The sequence below is a fragment of the Panthera onca genome, chromosome D4 (genome assembly GCF_046562875.1).
Source record: "Panthera onca isolate mPanOnc1 chromosome D4, mPanOnc1 haplotype 2, whole genome shotgun sequence".
In the NCBI taxonomy this organism is placed as follows: Eukaryota; Metazoa; Chordata; class Mammalia; order Carnivora; family Felidae; genus Panthera; species Panthera onca.
Genome location: NC_138351.1, coordinates 26224480 through 26247028, shown reverse-complemented (window position 1 = coordinate 26247028; position 22549 = coordinate 26224480). Strand labels below are relative to the sequence as shown.

The 22549-nt window shown below is 40.5% G+C and overlaps 1 long non-coding RNA gene across 3 annotated transcripts in view; it reads right to left on the bottom strand.

The window, feature by feature from the left end:
• LOC132663580 (uncharacterized) overlaps positions 1-19583 on the bottom strand; it is a 105982-nt gene extending 86399 nt beyond the window's left edge. For 2 of the 3 annotated variants that reach the window (XR_009603136.3, XR_013551815.2), the window contains exon 1: positions 19459-19583. This is a non-coding gene — a long non-coding RNA (uncharacterized LOC132663580). Of the gene's footprint in view, positions 1-3690; positions 3768-19458 lie in introns of those variants that run through there. The other variant, XR_013551816.2, reaches the window with a different exon arrangement.
• Between the last annotated feature and the right edge of the window lie 2966 nt (positions 19584-22549).

Here is a 22549-nt window from a genome sequence, read left to right as displayed (position 1 = left end):
CATAGGTGTGATTGTGGCCGTTGGTGATGAGCTCAATCTCTAGGTTCTCTTCTCTCCCTGGAGTTCGTGAGGTTGGGTTGAAAGTTCCAAGTTTCTAATCTTGGATGGCTTCTCTGGCAACCAGTCCCCATCCTAAAGCTAGCAGCCCCCCAGCCAAGAGTTGTCTCCTTAGCACAGCAAGGACATGCTTATCACTCAGGAGATTCCAAGGGTTTTAGAAGCTATGTGTCAGAAACAAGGGACAAAGACCCAACACTGTGCATTATATCACAGAGGCAAGTGTCCAGCTACCAGAATACATGTAGGAGCCACATTGGTGGCCAAGATGATCTAAGGATGTATCCTCCACACTGGACAGGGCCTCAGTGTTGAGAGTTGGGGCCAGCTGCAGAGAATAGGGCAGAAGTGAGCCTATAAATGTGAGGCCCCAGAAGATGTGGGAGAGAAAGACATAATTGCTTGGCCAGCGATGAGAGATCAAGAGGTATCTGGAAGAGCCCTCTGTTGTCCATATGGCTTCTGACCACCTCCAAAGTCTTGATAGTCACCATGGCTTCTCTGCTTTCCCCAGATACTTTATATTTTTTTTAATTTTTTTGTTTTTATTCATTTTTGAAAGAGAGAGAGACAGAGCATGAGTGGGGGAGGGACAGAAAGAGAAGGAGACACAGAATCTGAAGCAGGCTCCAGGCTCTGAGCTGTCAACACAGAGGCTGACGTGGGGCTCGAACTCACCGACTGCGAGATCATGACCTGAGCCAAAGTCTGACACTCAACCAACTGAGCCACCCAGGCACCCTTCCCCAGAAACTTTTAAAAAATCAACTGAGGGACACCTGAGTGGCTCAGTCAGTTAAGCATCCTACTTCAGCTCACATCATGATCTTGCATTCTGTCAGTTCAAGCCCCAGGTCAGGTTCTGTGCTGAGAGCTCATAGCCTGGAGCCTGCTTCAGATTCTGTGTCTCCCTCTCTCTGCCCCTCCCCTACTCGCACTCTCTCTCTCTTTCTCTCTCTCTTTCTCTCTCTCTTCATCTATCTCAAAAATGCATGAACGTTAAAAATAAATAAATAAATAAATAAATAAATAAATAAATAAATATCAACTGAAAAAGAAAAAAAGCTTAACTCCTAGACACAGAGAGTAGAAAAGTGGTTGCCAGGGGGTGAGGGATGGAGGAAATAGGAGGAAATTGGGAGTGATAAAAGGACATAAACATCCAGCTATAAGATGAATTAGGTCTGAGGATCTAATGTATCATATGACAACTATGATTGATAACACTGTATTATACAATTGAAATTTGCAAACAGAGTAGAACTGAAATTTTCTCACCTCCCAAAAAAGAAATACTATGTGTGGTGATGAATATGTTAATTAACCAGATGGGGGGTGGGGGGAAACCCTTTCAGAATGTAAATTATATCAAGTCATTACATTACACATTTGAAATATCTTACAATTTTGTCAGTTATACCTCAGTAAAACTAAAAAAAAAAAAAAAATCAATGATTATTAAGCCCCTTTAACTATGTGCCAGAGTTACAGAAGATTAACTCTTAGAAGCAGTCCTTGCCTTCAAAGTTCATTCTAGTCAAAGACATGTAAGTAATATACATGAAATCGAGAATTACAATATTTTAGTTCTAGAAAGAATCTTAGAGTTTGTACTAGTTTCTTACTGCCATGGTAACAAATTACCACAAACTTAGTGGCTTAAGACTATGCCACTTAGGGGAGCCCCTGGGTGGCTCAGTCGGTTCAGTGTCCCGACTTTGGCTCAGGTCATGATCTCACGGTTCATGAGTTCGAGCCCCGCATTGGGCTCTGTGCTGACAGCTCAGAGCCTGGAACCTGCCTCTGATTCTGTGTTTCCCTCTCTCTCTCTGCCCCTCCCCTGCTCATGCTCTGTTTCTCTCCATTTCTCTCAAAAATAAACATTAAAAAAATTTTAAAATAAATAAAAAAGACCATGCCACTTATTTATTATCTTACAGTTCTGGAGGCAGGAAGTCTGCAATGGTTCATCTGAGCTAAACTCAAGGTCATGCTACAGCTGCCTTTCTTCTGGAGGCTCTAGGGGAGAATCAATCTATTTCCTCACCTCTTCCAGCCCCAGTAGGCCACCTGCATTCCTCAGGCCAATAAAGCCCATTTTTTCACCTTCAAAGGGCATCGTTTCAACCTCCACTTCCACTATCACATGTCCAGCCTTTGATTCTGATCCTCCTGTCTCCTCTCTAAGGGTGCTTGTGATTACACTGATCTCACCCATGTCATCCAGGATAATCTCCTGCTCTCAGGATTATTAATTTAATCACACCTGCAAAGTCCCTTTTGTCACGTAAGATAACATGTTCGTGGGTTCCAGGGATTAGGAAGTAGACATTTTCAGGGAGCTCTTCTAACATAGCCACCCTCTGTAGATGAGGACATTAAAGCACAGGAGGTAAATGACTTGCCCAGAACCATGAGTTTGGACTAGACATCAGGTTCCTACCATACTTCCTAGGCAAGTGTTCTTTCTGTTACACTAGGCTGCCACCAAAATGAACAATACAAATCAGTATAACAGTAAGTGTGCATTATATTATACGTTTACAAATACACAGGATTACAGGATCAGAGAGTCAGTGCTCGGAGGACCTTAGAAGTCTTCATGTCCAACCATCTGATCCTGGCTGCATCCATATATTTCATATCTCCAGTTAGGGGGAACCCCACACGTGCCAAAGCAACCCACAGCCTATTTCTGCATGTGCGAACTGTGAGCAGAATGTTCTTGGAATGTCTGGATCACCAAGCTTCAGAGTTTGGACGATCCGTGCTGTACTCCACATCCCAGCTGTGACCCCTACTGCACTGGAAATCCCACCACAAGCCCAGATGCACCAGAAGCCTAGTGCAAACCCACACAAACACTGCCAGGCATGTATCCAAACCTTCTCTCCTTCCTTAGTCACAGGACCTAACAGTCACAAGACTAGCCCACATTTCTCAGACTTTTTTGCAGTTATATGGACATAAGACTAATTTTCACCAATGGAATAGGAGGAGGAATGATGTGTACCATTTCAGGGCCAGGCTTTATAAAGCAGTGTCTCTTTTCTCTTTCTGTTCCCTCCTACCTAAATGCCAATGTCTCTGGGCATCTAGTGAAAGACACCTTGATTTCTGAATCATTGCCCAAAGGAGAGATACCCACCAACCAGGAACAGCCATGTTAGACTGCTATGTGAGTAAGAAATAAACTCCTGCAGCATTGCAGCCATGCTAACTTGGAGTCTCATTTGTCACAGCAGCTTAGCTTATCATAACTACAATAGTACCTCTTCACCACTACCTGACCAGTGTCATTGCCACTGGTCACAGCTAAAGGGCAGGTTCTACTTGTTCCCGCCAGCCAGGACCCTGTCATTCCAGCCATGGAGGCCTTGGGAGGTGGGATGGGAGACTCACAGTGGTCCCATAATCTCTATTCATACCCCCATGCTTTCACAGAGACTATAGACATTCTCTTAATATCATATAAGATACTATTCAGTCACACACACACACACACACACACACACACACACACACTCCACCCTTCAATGAGATGATTGTCCCAGACCCCTTCCATGTGGAAATTCTGAGCTCTGCACTGGTCACAACTGATACTCAAGTAGTCTAGAATGGAATTCTACTCACCACCACTGCCACATGCATCATGTCACCAGCTCTGGTCACATCACCCCACACTGCCATGGAGCACAGCTCAATCTTGCAAAAGTCCTGCAAACATAGACTATCAAGATGTACCCCACCAAAGTGACGATGCTGCTCTTCCATACCCACGAGTACGAGCCCGACAGCTGAATGGCCAGTGCAGGACAGGTCGAGCTAGCCACCCGTCATGGTCTCAAAAGAACTTCTCCCTTTTGACCACCTATGCGAGGGTCACCCCTCTGATCTCATCTCTTTTGATCCTCATAGTGAGTTTATTTTAGCCATCTTGCTGATGACCTTTCCTGACACTGGGTCTATCTCAGGACCACTTTTTCCCCTCTAACAGCTTTCAATCATTTGAAAATTTCCCCATGTCCAGTTTCTCTGTCAAAAAATAGTTCCACCGGGGCACCTGGGTGGCTCAGTCGGTTAAGCGTCCGACTTCCGCTCAGGTCATGATCTCGCTGTCTGTGAGTTCAAGCCCCGTGTCGGGCTCTGTGCTGACAGCTCAGAGCCCGGAGCCTGTTTCAGATTCTGTGTCTCCCTCTTTCTCTCTGACCGTCCCCCATTCATGCTCTGTCTCTCTCTGTCTCAAAAATAAATAAATGTTAAAAAAAAATTAAAAAAAAAAAAAATAGTTCCACCTTGCTAGACATTACATGAAGTTTCTGCCTTTTGGTAACTTAACCCACATAATCCTGATTACACATAGGACTGGGGCTCTAAAGTACCCAGAATAAGAATTTCTCTGCATGATAGTCCTCATAAAAACTAAGAATAACTCTCATGACCCCAAACAAAGTCATCTTTTCTTTCAGGCAAATATTCCCAATTCCTTTGACTAGCCTTTAAGAAATTAAATAAGAAAAAATGTAAAAGGAAGCACTCTGTGATCCCTTTAGCTCCCAAAAAATGTTGTGGCTGCCATATACAATCTCCATTTCCTTCACTGTCCTTGTCTCACCTCTCAACATGCCCACAAGAAGAAGGAAACATGAGGGGCAACTGGGTGGCTCAGTCGGTTAAGCAACTGACTGGCTCAGGTCATGATCTCACAGTTTGTGAGTTTGAGCCCCACATCAGGCTCTTTGTGGGCAAAGCCTGCTTCGGATTCTATGTCTCTCTCTCTCTTCCCCTCCCCTGTTGACTCTCTCTCTCTCTCTCAAAAATAAATATTTTATTTTTTTATGTTTTATTTATATATAAGAGAGACAGAGCATGAATAGGGGAGGGGCAGAGAGACAGAGACAGAGTCTGAAGCAGGCTCCAGGCTCCAAGCTGCCAGCACAGAGCCCAATGCAGGGCCCGAACCCACGAGCCGCAAGATCATGACCCTAGCCGAAGTCAGAAGCCCAACCAACTGAGCCACCCAGGCACCCCAAAAATAAATAAATATTTTTTTAATATTAAAAATAAAAAAGAGGGAAATATGACAGAGTGGAGAACAAAGCTCCCTGGAGGAAGAAGAATCTGAGCAGGAGTTTGAGGATGTGTGCCATTTGGATGCATACAATGGGTGAGAAATCAAATAAAAAAGAGATTATGTATAATGACAGGACCAGAGAAGGTTCTGGGATGGTTAGGATGGTTAAGAGGGACTCACACCCAATTCCACCATAGGACAGGGTAGGACGTTCCCCATATCAACAAGCAATGCTCCAATACCAGCTAGGTGTTCTACAATCCAACTAAATTCTGACACTGTCTGCCTGGAGTTATAGTCAGATACCACCGGTTAAGGGTTCAGTCCTACAAGATTATCCCCTCTGCAACTGCAGATGCCAATCTCAAATTCAGGTTGTCCCCTGTACTTTTGATGAACCAGCTATACATCAGAGGTTCCCACAACCCCTCCTCAGATTTGATTAACTTGCTAGAGCAGCTCTCAGAATTCAGAGAAACATTTTATGTAGTAGAGCACCAGTTTATTAGAAAAGGATAAAACTCAGGAACTGCTAGATGGAAGCAAGGAGTGGGGAAAGGAGCTTCCGTGTTCTTTTTAAGAACAACATACTCCTAGCAACAACTGGGAGGCTCTCTGAACCCCATCCTTTCAGGTTTTAATGAAGGAGGCTTTGTTATGCAGACAAGATTGTTTAAATCATTTGCCACTGGAAATTGATTCAACCACCAGCCCCCCTCCCTTCCCTGGAGGTCCAGAGTGAGGGACTAAATCCCCAGATTGGTTCCCTAGCAACCAGGCCCCACCCTTAGGTTTCTTCCAAAAGTCACTTCATTAACATAACAAAAGACACCGTGATTGCTTTCATCAGTTTGGAAATTTCAAGGGTTTTAGGAGCTCTGTGCTAGGGGTTGAAGACCAAATATATATTTCTTATTATAAGTCACAATATCACAATGGTTGATGAGGAAGTCAGTTTGCCTAGAATTAAAGGTATCTATATTTTGGGAAATAATAAATGGAGGATCTTGAAAGCCAGCAGGAAAAAATTTAATTCAATACTGTAGAACATCATGACAATGGATTTGGGGCAGGTAAGAGCTGTGATGTCAACAATAAAAAGATACATTTGGCATCAACGCTAGTTGGAAAGGAGCAGGAAGAAACAATGGCAAGAATTTTAGAATGAGGAGGTAAGAAAATTAACTAGTGTGGTGACAAAACTTCAGAGGAAAGAATGGATGATAGACACCTTCAGGGATTTGGTGACTGGTTGGATTCAGAGATTTATCCATTTACAAAATTTCACACTTGAATAACTAGGACAGTAATATTCCATCAATGGAAATTTGAAGATGCAGGGCTGGTTTGGGGAAGAAGATTAATTCCTTTAGAGATGTTGAGTTTGAAGCAAATGTAAAATATCCTAACAGAAATTCCTAGTAAGTAGCTGGAGATGTGGGACTCAACTGAAAGAGCAAATGGAAATACAGGGTCAGGAGTCATCACCATGCTGGTGATTAGCAGGAGCAAAAATGAATGCACTTTCCATCCACTGGGCCAAATAACTGAATGGTAAGAGAAAAGACAAGGGAAGACTTGTGACCATTCCTTCAAAAGTCAAGAGTGCCTGTTATGAGCCAGGTAATGTCCTAGGTGCTAGGAATTCAGAGTGAAGCCTCATTAGCCTCCAACTGAGCAACAGACTGATCCTGGGGCAAAAAGTCCAGGTTGGTCCAATGCCCAGCTCTGGACAGGCTACTGGACAATTACTACCAGCTCACGCCTTTCTGCATCCAGATTACCGGCTAGATTAGTAGATAGGTGATTTTTCACTCCTGAAACTCGTGTGGTAGATATATCTTTGATTTACTTATGCCTCTCAAAAAGGCATAATTCCCTCCCCACCCCAATTTTCCTTATTTTTCTTCAAGCATTGGATTTTATCCAATGTTTTAAAATTCCTTTCCTCAAAAAAAAATTACCTTCCAAGAAAAGTCTTTCAGGAGAGTATACATTTAGAAGTTTAAAGTAATTGTAGATACATATATTCCAGCTCTAACAACTCTGTTTCTCCGTTGGGGGAAAGACTCCCACTGAGCAGTTTTGTGTAAAGAGTCAAGTGGCAAAAAGTCATTCCCTGCTGGAGATGGAGGCAGACAAGTCAGAAAATTGTGAGAATCTGGCCTTTGGCCTCTGAGTGGCAAAACACACACACACACACACACACACACACACACACACACACACAGAAAGAAAAGAAAAAAAGAAAGGAAAAGAGAAAGAAAGAAAGAAAGAAAGAAAGAGAAAGAAAAAGAGGGAGGGAGGGAAGAAGGAAGGAAGGAAGGAAAGAAAAAAATAAAGAACAGTACTCAGTCTCCATATCTTTCTGTGACCAATCACAATTCTGAGTTTGTTTAAAGATAGAATAAGAAGCTTTAATGATCATCATCATGAATATATATTTGACCAAGGGACTTTTCCCAGTGAACGTAATTTTTAGAGAATGAAGTGCCAGGTAAGAGTACATTTAAGACAATGAAAACAAAATTTGTTCTTTATTCAGTGTTGCTTTTGCCTATTCAAGAAAGATGTTCTTCCATCAAAACAGTGTTTTTCTACTAGAGGCTGGGAAAAACCATGATTGGAAGGAATTGAATCTTGGGTCCTACGACAGTGCTACAAAGGAAATTTAAGAGTGTTAGCTAGAAATTTTAACATGGATACAGCATCCAAGCATGTGATTAGCAATTTGTCTCTTGGGACAAGGTGGAGGCCTGGTTGAATGTGGTGTGAGGAACATAGTGGTTACTGGTCTATAATGGATTGGAGAGTTTTTAAATAATAATAATAAAAGAAAGAAAAAGAACTGGGCCTTCACCACAGATAGTTTGAGAACCACTGGCCTGCAAAGCTATTGGTTAGATGTCCATATTCTGATACACTCTGGGGCTTCCAGAATTTCAAAATACTAGAGTTAAACTTTCAAAGTATTCAAAACCAAAAAATAAAAAAGAAAAAAGAAAAAAGAATTCAATAAAATATCTGTGTGCAGGGAAACTGAGAAGCTAAAATTTTTTAAAACCAAAAGAGTGAGGACTCATCATGATCTCATGGTCTGTGAGTTCAAGCCCCGTGTTGGGCTCTGTGCTGACAGCTCAGAGCCTGGAGCCTGTTTCAGATTCTGTGTCTCCCTCTCTCTCTGACCCTTCCCCGTTCATGCTCTGTCTCTCTCTGTCTCAAAAATAAATAAACGTTAAAAAAAAAAAAAAAAAAAAAACCAAAAGAGTGAAAAGACATTCTCAGTTGGTCCAGTGTTTATTTGTGGAAATTTTTAAGGAATATAGATACAGTTTTATATGACATTGTATGTAAAATAAGTTAAGTATAGGGAAAAATAATGTATTTCCAAAAGAACTCACAGCCACCTGTTTATAATAGCACAAGACCAGAAAAACCTAAATGCCATCAGAGGCTGGTTAATTCAAGTATGACATCATCATGCAACAAAATGTTTTGCAGTTGTTAGAAAAATTGAGACATCTCTACATATCCAGATATGGCAAGATTTCTAAGACATATTCTTAAGTTAAAGAAAAAAGGGGGGTACAAAACAGCATAATATGGTATGATATCTTTTGTACGAAGGTGAGAACACACATATACGTGCATGTTTGAGGGCATGGAAAGGAGAAAGTAGTTGCCTCCAGGGAGATAAACTGGGTACCTGATGGACAGGGAAAGGGAATTTGTCTTATTTTTTACCTATGTATCTTTTGAATTTTGTACTATGTGCAACTAGTATCTATCCCGGACAACATATTAAAAATAATAATTAAAAATATAAAAAAAAAAACAAAAATGAGAAATAAATTATTCATGTTCCACCATACCCATAAACTGAAATGACATCTGCCCTTAAATCTCCCTGCAGGGTCTGGCACAGTGCCCTCCATTCAATATTTCTTAAATTGTTGAACTAAAAGTAATAGCTCATACAGAATTTAACAACATAACAAAACAAAACAAAACAAAAGGATCATTCAATATTTATAATTCATACTTGATATGTTTTCAAAGAACTAAATCATTTTAGCCGAAATGAACAAACCACATTATGGAAACAGAATAAACCTCTGAAGTTGTTAAAAGATACTCAAATCAGCTTTAGAATCCAAAACTTCCTAAAATGGAATAATTTATCCTGATAAATACAATCAGGAAATTTAAAAAATCATGCATTTATAATTACATTGTAATTTGCCTGGAGAATACAGGAATTAGATGCCATCCATGGAATGTTCTTCCATCTGTGATTAATTTGACATAAATCTGCAGATTCAGCAAAGCTATGTCATGTTTGTGTTTAGACTGAATCTGAGAAAATAACATTGCTTTGGATGAAAATGAAGATAACCGTAAGAAATAAAGTAAATAGTAGGGAATCAGATATTAGGAGCTCTCTGAGGGAATACTATTCAGAATTGAAAACATAAAAAAGTAACATTGAAACTGTTACAGTAACAAAATAACTATTAGCCCAAGCGTGTTTCTCAATTTTTCTCCTCCAGGTATATAGCTTGGCACGTCCAGGTATATAATAACCTATTAGGATCTCAGCCATGTTTGTATCTGTTCTTTACTGTTATTTCTATGTAATCTTCTCATATCCCTCTAACAAGTTCATATCCACATTAGATATCCTCAAGATTCTCCTAAGAGACTCAATTTTTTCTCCAAAAAAATGCTTAATTACCCAGTCATTCCATTTAGGGAATAGCAAAAGTGTTCGGCAAAAGTCTTCATGGAATCCCATGAAAAGTAAATGCCATCCCAACTCCCACATCCACATGTGTTGCTATGGGTCATTCAGTTCGCTTAATGAGGGAATAAAATGTGGTCACTCAGAAAAGAATAAAGTGAGGACTTGTTTTAACTTAAAAATGTCTCCCCTCCACATATAGACAAGGCTTTAAAACAGATTAAATAGCCCTAAGCATGTGATGTCAATCCCAGCACAAGTAGTTTAGGAGAAGCTCAACATTTTAATGCAAGAAATTCACTCTTTATGCAAGGGAATTCATGGTGCTTTTTCATTCCCATCCAAAAAGCCTTTCTAACAACGTAGAATCTTGCTCTCGGATCTCACAGATTGCATCACCTGCCAAAGAAATATATACTAATCTGTCCAGGTCTCCCAATCCTCAGGGACCCAAGGCAGTAACAAAGTTAAAGAAGAAAGAGCTCATTTCAAACATTTCTTTTAAATCTCTGGGGTTCAGATGTTTACAGTCCATTCATAAGATCAATACAAAATACTCTCAAGAGAAAACCAGTCCCAGGGAAAGGGCTTTTTGTCCTTCCACTTCTCACATGTCCCTCCATAGCTCAACCTTTTGGGTGTTCTTAATGAATGGTCATTTGAACTTGATTTCACTTAATAAAAATACCTAGTATATCAGTTAGTCATTGTTCTGTAACAAACTACCCTCCAAATTTAGCAGGTCTGAGGAAAGAGAAATAAGTACACAAGTACTTATTCAAGCCTCTGCTTGTGTCAATTGTTTTGTCCCATTGACTAAAGTCATGTCACCAAGCCCAGCGTCCAAGTAGGAAGACCCTACCAAAGGGCTTCAGTAAAGGGAGATGCAAAAAAATTGGGTCCATCTGTGTATTCAGTCTTCCATGCCTGGAGATGAGCAATACAGGGCAGACTTAGCCCCAAAATGACTGCAGCCCTAAACCTTCCACTCTAGTCACTTACTCTACGGTAGGGGGTAAGTTGCCATGTTGTCCAGCAAGTGAGAACTAAGGTCACCCCTGGCTTGTTTAGGTGCAGACTGGCTCAGAATATAGGAGACATCATTTCCTGCCACACCAAGGCTGGTAAATGGAGTTCGGGGGCAAGACCCTTCCTCCCAGCCGTTAGGAAGAGACTCCCACTACTCAGTCCAGGAAAGAGTGAGCCCAATGGGAAGGAAAGATACACCCCAAGGGAGGACAGCCAGAGTGATCAGGCTAGGAAGAGACCAAGGTGGATCGCTTTGAGTTCTGTATAATGTAATGAAATTCAAATTCCTCTGGTCTTAGAGCCTAGGAAACCTATCAGGTTTCCCAAGCTGAGAGTGGCTTCAATGAATTGATTAAAAAATTTACCTCTAGAAGCTACACGATGAAGGTGACAGAGAAGTTATGCTTAATGAGCACATAACAGAGTCTCCAGAGCAGGAGAGCTTTTCACTAGTGATACATATTGGGAAGAATAATTGGCCAGCAAACAAAAGAAGAGATCAAGCCACAATGATGGGCTCATCCTGGCCAGGAAAAGTAACAACAGCACAGTGGATAGGACAGATGAGATGAAGCAGCCAAAAGGAGTGTGCATGAGCCTCCCTATAGGAGATGCCCCTAGAAGGTTCCCCAAATGATACAGGAGGTGAGGCATTTGCGGGCTGGGGCTTCAGTAATTTAGCTGGTGGGGAATGAGCTAGGCCAGTGCATCTCAAACAATCTGTGCAGAAGAATGAGTTTCTTACATTTCCAAATTGTTACAAACTCAGAATTTATAAATACTAGAAAAATAAATTGCCCTCAAACTAAAACTTTTTAAAAAGCACAAATACAAACAAAATATAAGACCAACTGTCTTATCACTAGATTGAATAGACACAAAATTACTCTGTCAAATTATCAAAGTTTCTAAACGCTCACTCTCCATTTCAGTCCTTATGTCATCAGGGACTGGTAACAACTTACCAACTAATGCAGGTCTGTGGACTATAGCAAGGGTAGTACTGACCTAGAGAGCTGTCAGCCTTTGTTTGACGATATAAAGACAATAGCTACCAGGTTTGGAACATCTCCTGTGTTCCAAGCTCTGTACTCAACACTTCACTTTTGTTATCTTTAATCTTTCGAAGTTATTATCCCCATTTTTTTCACATTTTTAAATTTTATTTTTTTAATTTACATCCAAATTGGCATATAGTGCAACAATGATTTCCGGAGTAGATTCCTTAGAGCCCCTTCCCCATTTAGCCCATCCCCCCTCCCACACCCCCTCCAGTAACCCTCTTGTTTGTTCTCCATTTTTATGAGTCTCTTATGTTTTGTCCCCCTCCCTGTTTTTATATTATTTTTATTTCCCTTCCCTTCATCTATTTTGTCTCTTAAAGTCCTCATATGAGTAAAGTCATATGATATTTTTCATTCTCTGACTGGCTAATTTCACTTAGCATAATACCCTCCAGTTCCATCCATGTAGTTGCAAATGGCAAGATTTCATTCTTTTTGATTGCTGAGTAATACTCCATTCTATATATATACCACATCTTCTTTATCCATTCATCCATCGTTGGGCATTTGGGCTCTTTCCATACTTTGGCTATTGTCAATAGCACTGCTATAAACATTGGGGTGCATGTGTCCCTTCGAAACAGCCCACCTGTATCCCTTGGATAAATACCTAGTAGTGCAATTGCTGGGTCATAGGGTAGTTCTATTTTAAGTTTTTTGAGGAACCTCCATACTGTTTTCCAGAGGGACTGCACCAGCTTGCTTTCCCAAGTTATTATCCCCATTTTAAAGATAAGGGAACCAAAGCCAGTGAGGCTAGGCACTCGCTCTATACTACATGGCCAGTACCAGTGACCAAGGAGGGCTTTCTTTCATTGATGGTCTGGTCCATAAGGCTTGAATAAAGATGGGAATGGGTATAAGCATGTACAAATTTCTCTACCCTCTAAGACTCAAATAAGGGTGGGAGGTGCCAGGAAGACTTGCAAAGTCCCTGAGTATAAATGCCTTTGACATTAGCTCACCTTTGCAGCTGCCATTTCTACAACTTCCCTAAAGGTAGAGGCCTGGAGTTTTGCCAGATTCATTATAGTAACCATGCCAGCTCAGAGACCCATCCTGTTCTTACATTTCACTGCAGTTTTGTCCCACAAATGCAGTAAGAATATGAGCAAAATAAGTAACAATGCTAGGGGAATCTAAATTCCATTTTAAGATCTGAAAGTAGAAACCAAGAGTTTAGAAAGCCTCTAAATTCTACATGTCAAAGCAATCTGATCCCAGGAGCTCTTTTATGAGTTCAACAAAATGAGTCAAAATTATGAATTAATAATAAAAAGAGAAGAGTCCCTGTCAATGTCATTGTCAAGGATCAAGCTTTCTTAGAAATGAAAAATATTGCTCGAAATCCCTGAGAAAAACACCTCTGCCTTAAGTTTCAGGCCTTCTGGCTGGAAATGATTTTGTGACTTTTGAATCAGGTAGGATTAGCACAAAAACATCATATGAGGCTTCATCACAGCTATGACAGTCTCCTGACACTGTGTTTTAAGTTTATTGGAGGTCCTTTGTTGTGTTTGTGTGGTTTTTATTTGTCAGCCCAGCTGAGTAAGAGTGAGTTGTGCCTGATCGATTTGCCTCAGGTTCAAGGATGCTGCAGGAATGTGCAGGGAGGTCTGGCCTTAACTTCTCCAACCAGAACCAAACACAGCAGAGCCCCCCTCCTCAGTCTGCCCAAGCATAACAGAAGGGGCTCTTAGCACCAAGCAGCAGAGGAGAGCTTCCAAGGCAAGAGCCCAACACAAGATGAAGAGAGGGAAGGCTGAAAACACAGTTGGTGATTACATGGGTTGAGATAGACAAGACAGGAGATGGTGTTGTAGCCTCATTGAGGCTTTTCATGACCACCTCTCATGCCAAGTGGACGCTCCCTCCTTTGTATTATTACCATAGCCTCAGAGTACTACCATGGAGTTCTTCTCCTAGTGTAGAGCAATCACATGTTCACATAGTCAATTCCCACAGCCTTTTATGGCCAGGGACTTCTTAGCCATTTGTGTGTCTAGCACCCTTCCTGGCAAACTATAGGCACTAAATAAGTGCCATCTGAGTCTTATGAACATTAGCCAGAGAAGTCCTTTGGGCAAAATAAGTAAGAATGCTAGGGGAATCTAAATTCCATTTTAAGATCTGAAAGTAGAAACCAAGAGTTTAGAAAGCCTCTAAATTCTACATGTCAAAGCAATCTGATCCCAGGAGCTCTTTTATGAGCGCAACAAAATAAGCCAAAATTATGAATTAATAATAAAAAAAAGAAGAGTCCCTGTCAGTGTCATTGTCAAGGATCAAGTTTTCTTAGAAATGAAAAATGTTACTAAAATCCCTGAGAGAGCACAGAGCCAGCTGGTCTAAACGCTATCAGTCTATTTTCAGGAGCCATGTCATCCCCTCATTTAATTTTAAACAGTTTTGTTTTCCTTTTAATTCCACGTCCACAAAGAAGATTGGATTCAAATATAAACACAAAATCTCACCACTCTTTGCAAGATTTAAAATTTAAGGAAGGAAAACTATGTTCAGAGAAAGATAGCCACATAGGCAATGAAAAACAAATGCTTCCAAAATTTGGAAGGGGTTTCAGTCTAGGATTGGCCACCTACTCCAGCCCATGACTTCCTGTGCAATAACTTCACCATGCATGAGCTCAAGCCGGGAGCTGCCGTAATGAAGACAGAAAGAAGAAATCTGAAAGCTGCAATGCCATCAGGAGCTATGTCCAGTGCCACTTCAAGGAGCAATAGGCTCACAGAAGCCCTGGGCAGCTTATATACAGTTCTCGCAGTGAAGGAGGAAGGTGAGCTGAGCAGACAACTCCTGAGAGCTAGAGTGAACCACTTCAGAAGTATCTTCCCAACACTTGCCTATCTCTGCCCTGCTGAAAATTCACCCTCCCATCAGTGGACCCCAGGGCCACATTAGAACTGTGTGACTCTGCCACCCACCACAGCTAATGAGCTCAGGGCTGGATGCATGGACAAAGTTGGGGCAACCAAGACTCTCTCCCAGAATTCTGAAACTAGAATCCAGCCTCCATGGCCAGGATCTTCTCAGGACATCTCTTTTTCTGCTTCTATTGATTTGAAGTGGTCTCTGTTACTTTCAATCAAAGGGAACGCGACCATGTCAGGAGTCCATCAAAAAATCCACGGGGGTGTTCAAAGAACAAAAGTCAAATACGCTCTCAGTTAGTGAGAGTGTGTTCAGATTGTGTTGCTGGTCAAGGAAGTGATCCTAACATCTGGAATTTTTAGCAGAGACATATTTCTCTATTCCTCCAAAAGGGCTGAGTTAACAGTGCTACAACTTTCCTTTTCCAAAGGAAAGTTACGTACATGTTTACATGCAAATTTTACCCAAATATATATTGAGGTGCCCAAAGTAGATACTATATTTTTAGTAAAATTAAATTAAAATTAAAGTCTTATGGGCAATCACTAATTACACTTATTAATTGTATTAATTATACTAGAATTAAAATATTTTTTAAAATGTGTTCTTTGAGATTTGTTTTTCTACCATCATTATTTCTGGACAGACTTTCTTATTGTGGTGGAGAAAACCTCACAGCTACCAATAATTCTAGTTTATCTCATACCAAATAAGAAGAAGCCAGTATAATCTGAACATCTCTCCAGCATGCATTAATATTTCATTATGATTTAGCTTTATTTTTACATACTGGAAGAGCTAGGAAGATGAAGGTCTTGATGGTGTCTATATATCTGGCTGATAATGTAATGTAAAATTTGTATCTTAGCACTTAAAAATGTTAAGGGTCTTTTTAGGCCTCAATCTGCTTTTGTTTCTCATTGTTGCGTTCTTTCCTGGACATCGGCGTGTCAGCTAGGACAGATGTGATTAGATGCTTCGTCCCGTCTTCTGCTCACATGCGTTCCTCTAAGTGATGACCTCTTTAGAAGTCAAGATGAGTTCCATCTCTCTAAGGGGACTCAGCCTAAAGTATGGATCTCTTAGGTCAGCAAAAACTCATTCTTCCCCAAATTCTATATGGCTCTGCCCCATTAAGCCATTATATTAGGCCAACTAGAGCTTGTCTTCTTAACATACTTAAGTAAATGTACACGTGAATTGATATTGATTCTTCCTATTTTATTTTATAAAACATTCCTTAGGTTGCAAAGATACAGGCAGAGACTGGCTTCTATTCTAAAGATCACCAAATATACCCTTAGTCCTAAATATTAATATTATGCCCTAAGCATCATCTTTGTGTAGATCTGCTACTGACCTGTGCTGTTAAGTGCAAATTAGAAAAAGTATATTGGTGCAAATAAGCAAGGTGCCACTGTAGGCAGACACTGCCTTCAAGAGCTGAGCTTGGCAAGTAACCCAGGGGCCGGATTCCAGCCCCCACTCAACCCTCTCAAGCTCCTCATGCCGCAGACGAACAGCATAACCATAGACAGTGGGGTTGAAAAGCTATCTTTACTTATTTTTTCAGCTCTGCATTTAAGAGAGATGGTATAAAAAAAGGGTTCAATTGCTGCTAACTTATGAACTTAGAAAAATTAAAAAGGTAGGGATGTTTGAGATCATCAATTTTAAAGTTCTTTTGCAATAGACACCAGGGCATAGACGCAGAAGAAGAAGCAAAACGCTGCATTATTAGCAGTGCTCTTTGAGAAGCAGCTGGTATCTTTACACAGTAAAGTGCATAAAGTATATTAATCCTAAGTCTACACCCCAATGATTTTTACATGTGTCTATACTCCATAACAACAGCTCAGTCCCGGATACAAAGCATTTCCGGCACCTCATACGATTTCTTCTTGCCACTTCCCAGAAAATCACCCCTGCCCCACAGTAATCATGTTCTGATTACCTTCCATTACCTTCGATTTGTTTTGCCTATTCTTGGACTTGGTATAAATGGAATTGTACTGTATTTACTCTTTTGTGTCTGTCTTCTTCTAATCAGCACGATGTCTGTGGGGATCCTTCCATGCTGTAGTATGTATTAGCAGTTTCATCTTTTTGTTTCTGTGTAAAATTCCATTGTATGATGATGCCACAATTTATTAACTCTCCTCTTGATGCATATGAGGGTTATTTCTAATTTGGAGCTATTTTTAATACAGATTCAGTGTTCCTTTGCATCCAAGGAATAGAATTTCATATTTTTACTCAATGTTATTCCACACAGTTTATACAATAAAATAACAGTAAAATAGAAAGACATAGAAAATTAAAATAAGGTAAAATACCAATGCATGGATGGATAAAGCACAATAGGCAATCTGTCGGGTCTTTATAGTTGTGATAATTGAGTCTCAAGTGAGACTCTGAGCTTCCTAGAGGCCAAACAAAGGGGGAAATATGAGAATTGTATAATTTGTTTTAAAGGAAAAAAAATAAGTTAGGGGAAGCAAAACTTCTGTTGCCACTAAGTTCCAAAGGAAGTTCTTCACATGGAGCTTCATGGTAGGAATTATTGAGAGATGGAATCAATAATGTCCTCGGGGTGGCGCCACAGGAAATGCATGAACAGATTTTAAATCCTTATTCTTAGAGTGGTCATAAGACACAACTCCAACCCAGCAGGTTATAAAACAGTATCATAGTTCTGTGGCATTGTGTGAGGTGCTGTTTTTAAGGAGGAAAAAGTATATTAGAATGTCACGTATCCTAAGTCAGAAGTTGGCAAACTACAGCCCACTGACTAACTATGGCCTGCCACCTGTTTTTATAAATAGTTTTACTGGAACACAGCCACACCCATTCATTCATACACTGTCTATGGCTGCTTTCCTGGGACAACAGCAGAGTTGGATGGTTGTGACAAAGACCATCTGGCCCACAAAGCCTAAAATATTTGTTATTTGACCCTTTACAGAAAAAAAAGTGCCAATTCCTCCTCTAAATTAGCAATAGTATAGAATTCCAGGTATTATTTTCTTTTTGGTTACTGTTCATGTCTTGATGTAGTCTCCACCCCTTACAGTACAGAAAGAAGGGATTTTGCAGATGTAATTAGGGTGACAGATCCATTTATATTTATTTAATTGAAAGAGAGATTATCCCAGATGGGCCTGACTTAATCAAGGGAAAGTTCTAAAAAGAGGGACTGGGTCCATGCTACCATCAAATATTTCTCTCTCTCTTGCTGGCTCACAAAAGTGGGCTACATGTGTGAGAGGGTCTCTAGAGAGAAACATGTGGCAGGGAGCTGTGGGTGGATTCTAGGAGCTGAGGGCCTCAGTCCAGCAACCACAAGGAACTAAATTTGGCCAACACCCAGGTGAGCGTAAAAGAAGGCTCTAAGCAATGGGGAACACCACAGCCCCAGCCAACACAGGACTGGTGAGACCCTGAAACAGAGAATACTTCCAAGCCAAATCTGGACTCTTCACCCATGGGAACTAGTAAATAATAGACGCCTATCCCCAATTTTTTCTACAATACACATATGGTTTAAACATGAGACAACCACTGTTTTTATAAAGAGTACTTATCTTTTAGAAGTACATACTGAATTATCTAAGGATAAAATGATATCATATCTGAGATTTGCTTCAAAAAGTGAGAGGGGACAATGCAATGGTACAAATAAGATGAGATTGCCGTATGTTGATAATTCTTGAAGCTAAATGATGAGTTCAAGGGGATTTATTACACTTCTCCTTGCCTTTTTGTATATGTTTGAAAGTTTCCATAATAAAAAACTTTTTAAAAATTAGACTCCTACATAGAGAATTAGCTTAAAGGATGTTTATAGTGTCTGATACAGGAAAACTAAACAATCTAAATGTCTACACAGGGAACTGGTTAAATCAATCACTATAGATATACAACATGTTCATATGTATTTTTTAAATTGCATAGAATAATGATGCTGGTAACATTAGCATATGGTCTGATAAGCCGATGTAAAATAAAATTGTTAGTAAGCAACAAAACAAAAAGCCACAAAACTTGTGCATTTTTTAAAAATTCATCTAAGTAAATTCTGCTCTGTCAGTGACTGAATCCAGCAGTGTAAGTGCCCTGCTGGCTCCCCTTGATTGAAGGAGCATAGTGGGGGTACCAAAAGGAGGGGAGAGCCAATGGAACCACCCAGTGATCCCCCCCACCCATCACTGATCCCTCAATCATCTGCTGGATCAGAGGCAACTTTAGGTAGGCATGTTCTGGCTCTATGTTGAGAGTCTCTAGTCATGCTATGAATGTACAGAGGTTGCATAAGGAAGAAGGTGGAGTCAAATGGGTCATTCAAAATCCTAGGGCATCCTGAATAAATACAACCACAGTTCTCAAGAAAGATTTGAACTTTGACCATCTTTAGGGCCTTCCAGTTTTTACTTCAGCCCATGTGGCCTCAGATTTATATTATCACTGAGAGATTTCCCCAGTTTGCTAAAAACTACAAGTTCCTTGGTGTCACCAGCTTCTGTTTCCCCCATTCTCTTTGTTTGTAAGATCAAGGGACAAGCTATACCTGCATTAAACTGATTCTTGGGCCCAATTTTTCTTACCATCGCTATTCCAGATCACTTTAGGGCAGAATGTTCAAAGGCAGTGAGGACATGGTAAATGTTCTGCCAAATTATGTGCAATCACAAAATGCCAGAGATGAAAGTGCCCTTATAAATCATTTAAAGTTTCTTTGTTTTACCAACTGGAAAAAAAAAAAAAGAGAGAGAGAGAGAGAGAGAGAGAGAGACAACACATAATGCAACAATGACCGATGTCACAAGGACAGAGTATCTGAGAGGAGGACCCAGACACAGCAGCTCTCAGGCCAGTGCTGTCTGCCTGGGACTGGGTGCCCTCTGAGTCAGTTCTTTTCGATCTTAATGGATAGCCTGAGTTTGAGCTAACACATAGACTTACAGAGCAGTAGCACAAAACCTGAAATAGGGGTGACCAGTGAATATAGGAAGAAAGGAGAAAAAGGAAGAAGGGAGAGAAGAAGAGAAAAAGAGAAAGTCCTAATAGCCAGTGGATGAATTAAAAAGTGTTCAAGCTCATTAGTCATCAGAGAACCACAATCAAAATCACAGGAAGATACCACTCTCCACCTATCAGGATAGCCAAAAGTAAAAAGACTGACATGGATACCTGGGTGGCTCAGTCAGTTAAGTGTCCAACTTCGGCTCACATTATGATCTCATGGTTTCATGGGTTGGAGCCCCACATCGGGCTCTGTGCAGACAGCTCAGAGCCTGGAGCCCGCTTCAGATTCTGTGTCTTCCTCTTTCTCTGCCCTACCCTGCTCGTGCTCTGTCTCTCTCTGTCTCTCTCTCTCTCTCTCCCTCTCTCAAAAATAAATAAACATTAAAAAAATTTTTTTAAAAGACTGTACTAAATGTGGTACACATATGGTTATAACTAAAACTCTCATATGTCACTTGGAGGGATATAAGTACTGGATATTGGAATGAGTGATGCATTTACTTTGGAAAATTGGGTAGCAATCTCCACTAAAATTGAGCATGTGCCTACCTGTTAAGTCAGCAGTTCTACCTCAAGGTAAACTCCCAACAGAAAGGTGCAGATATGTTCACCAAACAGATACACTAAAATGTTCACAACAGCTCTATGTTTAATAGACAAAACTAGAAACTACTGAAATATCCATCAACAGTAGATGGATAATGACAGTGGTATATTCATAAATGCATATACAATGCAGAAGTATGAAGGCAGCATCGCTATAGGCAACAGCATGTGTGAGTCTTACAAAAATGTTGAGTGAAAGAAGCCAGTCACAAAATAAATTATCTCCATTTATATAAGCTTCAAAAGGTGGCCAAACTAATTAATGATGTGAGAAGTCAGGACCGGGATGATTTCTGAAGAGAGGGAGGTGGGAATGAATGGGAGTGGTCACAAGGAGGTCTTTGGGGGTACCAGTAGACAGCTGAGTCTTTCTGAGTGGTGATTACACAGAAGTCTTCACATTGTGATTATTTATTGTGCTGAATACTTGTCATTCGTGTACTTTTCTAAACATACACTATTTTTCAATAAAATAATTTATAAATATTTTTGGATGTTTATTTATTTTTGGGAGAAAGAGAGAGACAGAGCACGAGCGGGGGAGGAGCAGAGAGAGAGGAAGACACAGAATCTAAAGCAGGCTCCAGGCTCTGAGCTGTCAGCACAGAGCCCGATACGGGGCTCAAACTCACAAACTGTAAGATCATGAACTGAGCCGAAGTCAGATGCTTAACGGACCAAGCCACCCAGGAGCCCCGTTTATAAAGATTTTTAAAAGAAAGCAGCAGGCAGCTCTTTGGGTAGAAGTCTAAGGATCTCAAGATTCTTAATCTATGCAGCCTTCTTGAACTTCCTAACACCACAGGACATTCATTGACTGTGATCCCAAACATCAGCTCCATTTCACTGCTAGAGAGATGTCTACTAGATACTGATACCAAAAATATCATAGACATCATAGTAGATCCCTAATAGTCTCAAAATAACAGAAGGAGACAGGGTTCAGAGATGTGCTCTGCACCTCATGTATGTTATCTCCAGGGATTCTCTCAGTAACCCTTCACAACAGGTATTATTATTAATTCTATTTTATAAAAGGAGCAACTAAGTCTTAGTGAACTCAAGTAATTTGCCTGAGGTTGCAAAGGTTCTAAACAGCAGAACCTAGATTCAAATCCAGAATTTCTCTGCTCTAAAAACCCTCAAGATTTTTCCATCACACCCCATATGGCCCTGTGCTATTACTGCCTTTGACTTTTACCAGTAAAACCACTTCACAAAACTTGCACCCTCATAAATATCTCTTATAAACAAACTACCCTGAGGTGATTTCCTAGAAATATTATTGCTTTACACTCTGTTGCCATTGACAACCCTGAAAATGTCCCATAGCCTTCACTTTTTTTTTAATTTTTTTTTTAATGTTTATTTTTGAGAGAGAGAGAGAGAGAGAGGGAGGGAGGGAATGGGGGAGGGGCAGAGAGAGAGGGAGACACAGAATCCGAAGCCGACTCCAGGCTCTGAGCTGTCAGCACAGAACCCAACGTGAGGCTCGAACTCAGGAACTGTGAGATCATGACCCAGGCTGAAGTCAGATACAACCGACTAAGTGACCCAGGTGCCCCTGTAGCCTTCACTCTTAATAAGAAAAAAAAAAAAATTGAGGTACAGATTCCTTGATTCCCAAATAACATTTAACCACCTGGGGCATAGCCAGAGTACTCCTGTCCCTCACCTACTCTCCCCCCACCCCAGGGCCTTCTGAAAAGGGGGAGATACCAAGGCCAAGTTACCTTTTTAAAGATTTTCTTATTGTAGCTGTTTTATTATTCATATACTTTTAATAGCATCTCAATGATTGTTTTATAGACTTGCTATAGCTTAAGTTAATGCTAAAGACATTATAAGTAGCTCCCTTTTAAATTTTTAACCAGAATAAAAGTTTACGAAAAACACATACGTTCAGGAAACTATACGCTCTTCTACACAAAGGAGACAGTTTCACAAGGCAGCTTACAGAATTTAGGGGGTCCCACAGGTATTTGCTGCCCATTACAAGTGCAAAAACCAAAGTCTGGTGACTACCTATAGGCAAGTACATGATGTTTCCTGACTTAAAGGCCA